Genomic DNA, 8810 nt, shown 5'->3' on the forward strand with positions numbered 1-8810 from the left:
CAATAATTTGTGAACATGCTGAAGTGACTGTAAAATAATAAAAAAAAAACACAACAAAATGATGAACAATAGTCTGCTTGTATATTTGTCACTCAATTATATGGTTGGCAGAATGAAATCATCCAGAAACTGAGATTGATTTAAAAATAATTTACCTACATAAACTTAAAGACGTTTGCCATTACTATATGATGGTTTTAAATGTTTAACGAAATTATCTATAACAACATCGGTCAATTGTTTTCCTGTACATGTATTCAGCTAGTACAACAACATTTCAATGACCTTTTCTGTAATAAGTGTAAACAATTGTGGGTAAAAGGAAATACTTCATTATTCTATACGAATATATAGCTACACATGGTTTATTTTGATTTAAGATATTAGGGAATAATGCGTGAATTTTTTCAAGCAGTCATGTTTGAATGCTATTGATGTCCTGTATTTTTACTTTATGTCAATAGATACAAATCAAACGTATGATACGACAAGATCAACATGTGAAATCGACATTATTATTATTTCTCACGTTGTAGCGAACGATATTTTTGTGTAATATAGTTAACTATTATCATGATTATATAAAGACGTTTGATAGGAAAAGAGTAACATCTTAATCCAATACAGTTTAAAAAGTAAAAAACATATTTCGATGATGTCAATTATATTCTATCTGGTATGCAATCTGATATTTCACCAGTCATTTTGCGAATCTTCCAGTTGCAAATGGCCTCATGCGTTTTTAGGTATGTACAGCTTTATTTTATTTTCAATTGGTATAACATGTATAATTAATCTAAAATTGTTATTTAGTCAACAGTAGCTCAAATCTCGGAAATCGATTAAAAGGAGACAAGAATACGCTAACACTAACATAACAATAAATAAACTTATTGTTGAAATTATTATCCTCTGGTGATGCACATGTGCTCTGTTATATATAATGTCAACCTCATCATACATATATGAGCTTGGGATATAATGTCAATACAAAACTTACAAAATAAGAGTTCCTTTTTTTTTAAATTAACACTTTGTTTTTATTTTACTTTAATTATTTTTCTCATAAAAGTATTAAATTTATAATGTAGGCCTTGTCACATACTATAAAACAAACACTTGTGATCATTTATGTAAAGAAAAATAACTATATGACGTATCATAATCTTTTTAGATGGACGTAAGTCTTTAAACAGAACTATACTTGAATGGACAACATTGGAAACATTATTTCCTTTCATGCGAAATGGACACTACAAACCAAACTGTAGGCCCATACAACGAATAGCTGTCATTGTACCATACCGTGAAAGGGAAACTCAGTTAAAAATATTCTTTCTAAACGTAGTTCCATTACTATATCGACAACAACTAGAATTCGATATTTATGTTGTAGAGCAGGTATATATATACTTTAAAGATTAATGTCAAACAAGATAAATATAAAATATGTTTCGACATGTGCATTATTTGCATTCGTATATCCAATGTAATACATTCTTCATCAAAAGTTTACAGCAGTTTGATGAAAAATAAAAATTGAAATACACGTAAATATTTTTCCAACTGAATGTTTCGATTCGATTCAATTTGTAAGCAACTTTTAAGCACAACTGTTGGAATTTTTCGTGTTGGTCAGTGGTGGAGGAAGCTGGAGTCCCCGGAGAAAACAACCGATCTTTGAAAGAAAAAACTGACAACCCTAGTCAACTGTTATTTGAGTCGAGTCCACCCTCGGGAGTTGGGTATGAACTCAAAACCTTAGTGTTGACTGGCTACTGATTACAGAGGTTACTACTTAGACCACTCGACCACCGACTCCCTCCTGTATGTATTCAAAATATAGATAATATTTTGGCGAAAACACTTTGAAATTAATTCAGATCTAAAATATGCATTTTTTTAAATAAATTTTAAAACTGAAAAAGAAAACTATTCAAAACTACATTGAACTAAATATAGTCTTGTGAACAAAGGAAGAAACTGAATTCAATCACACTATCATACGTTTGTTTTGATATAAAAAAAAAACAAAACAAACAACAATATATTGGTTACGTAAGCACTCGCAATATCATACGTATGTTTTGATATAAAGAAAATTAATATGATGGTGACGTAACCAATCGGGAAGTGAACATATTCTTAAGAAGGTATGTTAATTAAATGATTACCTGTTATAGCATCGTTTGTATTTTTGAAGAACGAAATATGCATTGTGAGATCATTGAATGTTTGTAAACAATATGTATATATATATACACACGTTTTACCATAGTTGTTCTTCTATTACAGTTTACGTTATAAATGTATAACTAATTATAATTATCTAACGAATTCGGGAATTATTTTTAGTATAACATAATACGGCCTATTAAATGGTTTTATTATTTCCTTTTTGTTTAGGTTGGCGGACGACTGTTTAACAAAGGTGCACTTATCAACACTGGATTTTTACAATCAAAAATAGATCATTCTTACGACTGCTACGTTATTCATGATGTTGATATATTGCCGGAAGACGATCGTAACTATTACACATGTGGAGAAAATCCCCGACACCTAGCTGTATTAGTACAGCAGTTCGGATATAGGTACGTTTATTTATTAAATCTTAGTTTGTTATTTGAAAAGAATTTCCCTGTAAAAAAATAATTATTGTTATTTTATAAGTATAGAGGAAATCCAGATAACTATCTTTCCTTTGCTATGATGAAGCAATAGTCAGTGTACGGTGGTAACTTGTTTATTTCTTTTTGCGTGATATATTGACTATCAATTGTTCTACCGGAAGTCATTTGTAAAGATATGCTCTAAAATTTTAACTTCGCACAGTACGTCTCTCCCTCTCATTGTAATTTCCAAGACCTTTGAGTGATAATTATATAGTAATGTGGATGGAAAGAACTTTAAAATATGTGACTGAAATAAAGGCATTAAATACATATAATTAGATTGAGTGAATGTTTCAATTTTGTAATGGTATAGGGTGAACCTTCCCTCAATGACTGTAATTTTTAAACAGCTTGAATTGAGCATGCCTACCATTTTTTTTAATTCTTTGCCGATATATAATGTATGAACTTATTTTTTCACAGTATTTAATGGAAACGAGGCAAATTATATCTGAGGTTCATTCAAACTAGAAAATAAACTGACAACCCCATGGCTAAAAACAAAATAGACCAACAGAAAAACAATAGCACACAAAACGCAATCAGGAAAACTAAAGACTTAAAAACACGAACCCCAATTCAAACCGCGGGTGATCTCACATAAAGGATCAGCATGCATTACTTTTTCACCAACCGAAAATATGCACATTCATTCAATTTGAAAACGAATAGAAACGGATGTAAAAAAAATCAAATTTATGAACTTGAACTCGTTTAACTTCTCTTAGAAAGAGTTCCATTTATATTGTGTCATTTCAACTCGGTTTGAACATATTCAGCATGCATTATTAATTGAGTTATGAACGATAAGGAGAAATGTGTCAAGCAACATCTTATCTTATATATCATGTTTTCAGGTTACATTATCCTGAATATGTTGGTGGTATTCTTGCTCTTACTTCAAAACAAATGGGAAATATAAATGGATTTTCAAACCTGTATAATGGATGGGGATTTGAAGACGATGATTTTTATAGACGGTTAGTACGGTCCTTATCTAAATTTATGTGCGCCTGTTAATCTCACAGTTTAATTGTCATGATTGTTGGTTAGTTTTATAGAATTATAAAAGGAACTGTTCATACTTTAGTTTAAACTGACCAACATATATGACCATATGAACAGACCAATTACTTTAGAAGTATTCTTGACCGACTATCAGTCGAACATCAAACAATCAACTGTAAAAGATGAGCCTCCCTAGGTGTGCTGCTATCAAAATAAATACTAAGCTTAATCAAATCCCAGGAAAATATTAAGGTAACCTTCTGTGGCAAATCTTTTGGAAGTATATATCCTCAAGCTCCATTTGCCCACTTTATTTGGCTTTTGTAACTTGTTTATTTGAGTTTCCCTGGTGATTCTTTTAATAGACAAACCGTGCGTCTGGTGTACACATTTCTTATGCTCGTATATTTTTAAGAAATAATTGATGCAAGCTATACTTTATTGTAGTTTTAACATGGGAAGGCATTATATTCGTGATTATTTTTGCCCGAGCAATAGTGAGGGCTAAAATGACACGAATATAATGCCTACTCATGTTAAAACTATTATAAAGTATAGCTTGCGTCAATTATTTCGATTCTGAATAGGACAATTAAGGTAATTTCTATGTCCTATAAGTATAAGTGTAAAAGCGTTTGTGTAGGGTCTTCCATGAACCTCCCTTTTTCGTTTGTAAAGAAGCTCACAGCTGCCACTGTGATTTTTCAGAGGGAGGAGTTTGAACAGCCAGAATGAACGGTTGTAGTATCTAGGTCAACTGTGTCAATTTCGGAATGAACACATTATAGTCATAATAAATGCATTAGTTAAATCATGTGCACCATTTAAGAGTTTGAAAGTGTTTTAAGTTAAGGAAATATATAAAGTTCATGCTAATTTGATAAAATTAATTATTCTAAAGAATGCAATATACGCATGTGCAAAAATCGTCTGGCTTACTGTCTAAACTACATGACCTGACTTTATATTGAAGAGTGAATATCCGAGGAATGAATTCTTAAAATGTTTTCAAGATCAAACATGACGGCTGTAATTCTTCATGTTTTTTTAGACATCATTACTAGATATATTCAATCTAGTCTCCATATATTTTGTATTGTAGAATAAAAAACGCTCGATACAAATTAGAAAGAACGCCAGATAAATTTTCTTACTGTGGAAGTCTAGATCACAAAGCTGCAATAAAAAACAAAGACGGGTATATATGCTTTTTCAATTACATTACATTGCAAGCATATTTAACGAACGGATCTATGTTATTTGCAACAATGTATTAACAAACCCAACAGATATACATGTATGAATATAAAAATGACGGATACGGCAGTCAAACTGTGTTATAATCTCAACTGTAATTAAAACTAACTAATATGCCATCGATGAAAATTTAAATCGTACAGACAAAGCACAGACGCCAAAATGAAAGACAGCAATACAAAATATACCAGTGCTCAAACACAAAATAAAGGGGTGTATAAGTACCGAGCCATTTCAAAGAGATAATAAAATTAAATAAAAATCAAGAATAAACAAAATACAAAATGCTTAATCCTATGTATACATTAGGCATGTTACGGTACCATCCCATTCAGTCCGAAGACTGTTTGCTTTGTTGTATGATAACCGTTTACAGACAAATATGTTATGCGTACTAATGCGAAAAACAAATAACAAATTGAAACAATAGCACGAGCTGCATGTGTAGCCAATGTTTAGTAAAGCTGAGGGTTAATACATCTGCTTGAAATTCAAAGTCAGCTCGTATACAGAAACGTTATGTGTATGCTTCGTTTTGCATTAAAAAGGCAAAGGAGGCGACTAGAGATGTACAATATCTAAATTGCAAAACAAAAACATAGGAATATAAAAAAAAAATTATATAACAATAATAGTTCATAGGGTATACAACAAATTAAACGTATCTGATAAAATCTTCTTTGAGCAGTAGTTTCTATATAATGCTTGACAATTTGTATATGCAATTCGCGTTGTAATATGTTTATTTTACAGTTGTGAAATATTTATGCGATACGGTCGAATGTGGCGGTTTGATGGTCTAGAAAGTCTTCAATATACGACTTTGAAGAGAGAAAAGAGACAGCTTTTTAAATGGATACTAGTAGACTTTGATGCTAACCTATTAAAAGAGGTACAAATGATTAAATCTTGCATTTATTTTAATTTTATAATTCAGGATGTATAGACGTGCCTCTGGCCTTTGTTAGTCTTGTATTATTTTTAATTTTAGTTACTTGTGTATAATTCGGAGTTTAGTGTGGTGTTCATTATCACTGAACTAGTATATATATATTTGTTTAGGGGCCAGCTGAAGAACGCCTCCGGGTGCGGGAATTTCGCGATGCATTGAAGACCTATTGGTGACCTTCTGCTGTTGTTTGTTCTATGGTCGTGTTGTTGTCTCTTCGACACATTCTCAATTTTACATATATCTAACCAAAACACTACTTTGATAAAAAAAATTACTTGTTAATTAAAAAAAAAATATGTGTAAACTTGAATGCCACAAGGAACTTAGACATGTGAATGTTCAAGTAATTTAAATTTTTTTTAAAGTTAATTAATATATCTGTTTGTTTCGTTCACACATTTATGTCGATATATTAGAATTGTATCCTACTGTCATTCAAGTGAGTTGAAGAAAAAAAGGAGTCATTCACCATCTGCTTGATAAGAAAAAGCCTGACCTAAATAAGGAGTATGATAGTTGTTATACATTTGGTTGATGTGTCTGAGTATGATTTTGTTCTTTGAGTACCACGGACTTTCCGATTTGAATTTTTTCTTGGAGTTTGGTATTTTTGTTATTTCAACTTCTACACTGAAATTACAAAATATGCGTCGGTAAAAAGAAATGTCTAACATGTAAAAATATTTTATAATTAGTATTATTATAATAATTACCGTTATTAAATATCTTATTTCAGAATTTGAAGGTTAGCGTAAAAAATATCGACAAATCAGCATTGCCACCAAGGTACAAAGGTTATAAAGATTCGTATTGCGCATGGTATTTAAATCAAAAATCGTTTTCGACTATCAAGAATGTTCATTATACAGACAAGCCAAATAATACCAATATGCCATTAAAAACATTCAATACCAGTTATCTGGAAGTACCTAGAACAGCGACGAAAGAGTGCTTGACAACAATATTGTAACAATTTAAAAAAAAAAGGTTTTCATATTAAATGATTTTTTCCTGTTCAACAATATATCATTATTTTTGTATTGTTTTGGTGTGTTTTGGTTTTTTTATGTTGTTTTTTTGATATTTTTTGATTTTTTATAACATGTATAATTTTATATCAATCATGATTATGTGTTATTTGAAGTTGCGACATAAATCATCAAATCATTGTTTACGGGGTATTGGGATAATGTTATCATAGTAATCAAAGGTACCAGGCTTATAATTGTATACGCAAATCGCGCGTTTTGTCTACATAAGACTCATCAGGGACGCTGATCAAAAATGTTCGAAAACCAAAACAAGTACAAATTGAAGAGCACATAGAACCAACAATTCAAAAAAGTTGTGCAGAATACGGCTTAGGTAATCTATGACTGGGATTAGAAAATCCTGTGTATATCAGTTAAAGTACTAGCATTATTGACAAAAGATTAAAAAAAAATGAAGACCACAAAATAACTTTCACATATTCGGATCACAAACCAAACCCGAAGGAAACACGTGAACTATAACATAAGTTAAGTATAAGAGGAGAACAAATGAATAACAGAATCACTGAACTGATACAGAAACACTTTCTTCATACATTTGTTTACATGCACCTGCTATATTCCTAAGTTTGTGCACGACATCTTGAGAAACAAATGGTATCATGAACCTAGTTTTATGACAAGCAAAATTCCGTGTTTATATGACAATGTTACCATGGTTACCAAAATCGCTTAAATGACAAAAGTACCTGACATGAGTACATTACAAATAAACACAAGAACACTAACGACAGTGAATTACACAAATAGATAAACTAGTACATAACAACATGTAAACCGCAAAATTATATCCGATATCACCTATGAATACCACTATATAATTACAAACAGTCCATCACACGTGTGGTGGGGCCTCGGTGGCCGAGTGGTATAAGTAGGTACTACTGTAATCACTAGCCAGTCAACACTGAGGTTTTGAGTTCAAACCCCGCTCATGCGGGTGCACTGGATTCACATTTTAATTGACAAGGATTGTCAGTTTTTCTATTGAAGGTCGGTGGATATCACCGGGCACTCATGCTTCCTCCACCAATAAAAACTGGCCACCACGAAATAGCCTAAATGCAGTGCTTAAAAATTGCGTTAAAACACAAAAAATCGAAATAAAATCAAATTACACGTCTGGTGAATTTCTTTACCCACATAAAGTGACGTCACTTTATATTTGTAGAATAAAGAAAATATAATTAGGATTGAATTTGTAATAGTGTTTTTTTTTAATTTGCTACTACAACGAAGGACTTTTTGAAAATCCACGAAAGGTTTCAAATGGTCAATGGTGCTAAATTTTTTAATAAATAAACAAGGCTATAAATAAAGGCAACAGTAGTATACATCTGTTCGAAACTCATCAAGCAAATCCGGGTTACAAACTAAAATTGAGGGAAACGCATCAAATATAAGATATTAAATATATTAAGTGGAGATTATATCGTTTACGATATGATACGTTCTTATACATTTTAAACTGGTGAGGATTTTATTAAAAACTTTGGAAAAAAGTACTGAAATCATAAAAAAATTCTAAACAGAAAGACCTAAAGCAAATTGGAAAATCATAGGCCCGAAAACTTCGAACGAGTCATTTTCATTGCTTGGTACTGACAGAAAAACAGAATCATTCCGGATGTAAAGCTACATAACCTTCCGACTTGTATGACAGCGCGTACAATTTCTTGATATTTATTGACAATGGTGTGTGAACAAAACAAACAGACATGGTAGGTACATTTAAAATGTTAAAAATAAGTTGTACACCAGTCGACATTAAATTAAAATTAACAAATATATCGGCAAAGAAAAACAAAAAGGTATATAGAAAATTTAAAGCACATTTTCTGATACGAAAGACAAAACTACACAATC

The 8810-nt window shown here is 31.2% G+C and overlaps 1 long non-coding RNA gene across 1 annotated transcript; it reads left to right on the forward strand.

Moving 5' to 3' along the window:
- Positions 1-394: 394 nt before the first annotated feature.
- On the forward strand, positions 395-6916 carry LOC143081912 (uncharacterized). Its single transcript, XR_012980151.1, has 7 exons — positions 395-746; positions 1175-1401; positions 2407-2594; positions 3533-3655; positions 4786-4881; positions 5694-5832; positions 6629-6916. It is a non-coding gene; the product is annotated as an uncharacterized LOC143081912 (long non-coding RNA).
- Positions 6917-8810: the final 1894 nt, after the last annotated feature.

Source organism: Mytilus galloprovincialis, chromosome 7 (genome assembly GCF_965363235.1).
Source record: "Mytilus galloprovincialis chromosome 7, xbMytGall1.hap1.1, whole genome shotgun sequence".
NCBI classification, from domain to species: Eukaryota; Metazoa; Mollusca; class Bivalvia; order Mytilida; family Mytilidae; genus Mytilus; species Mytilus galloprovincialis.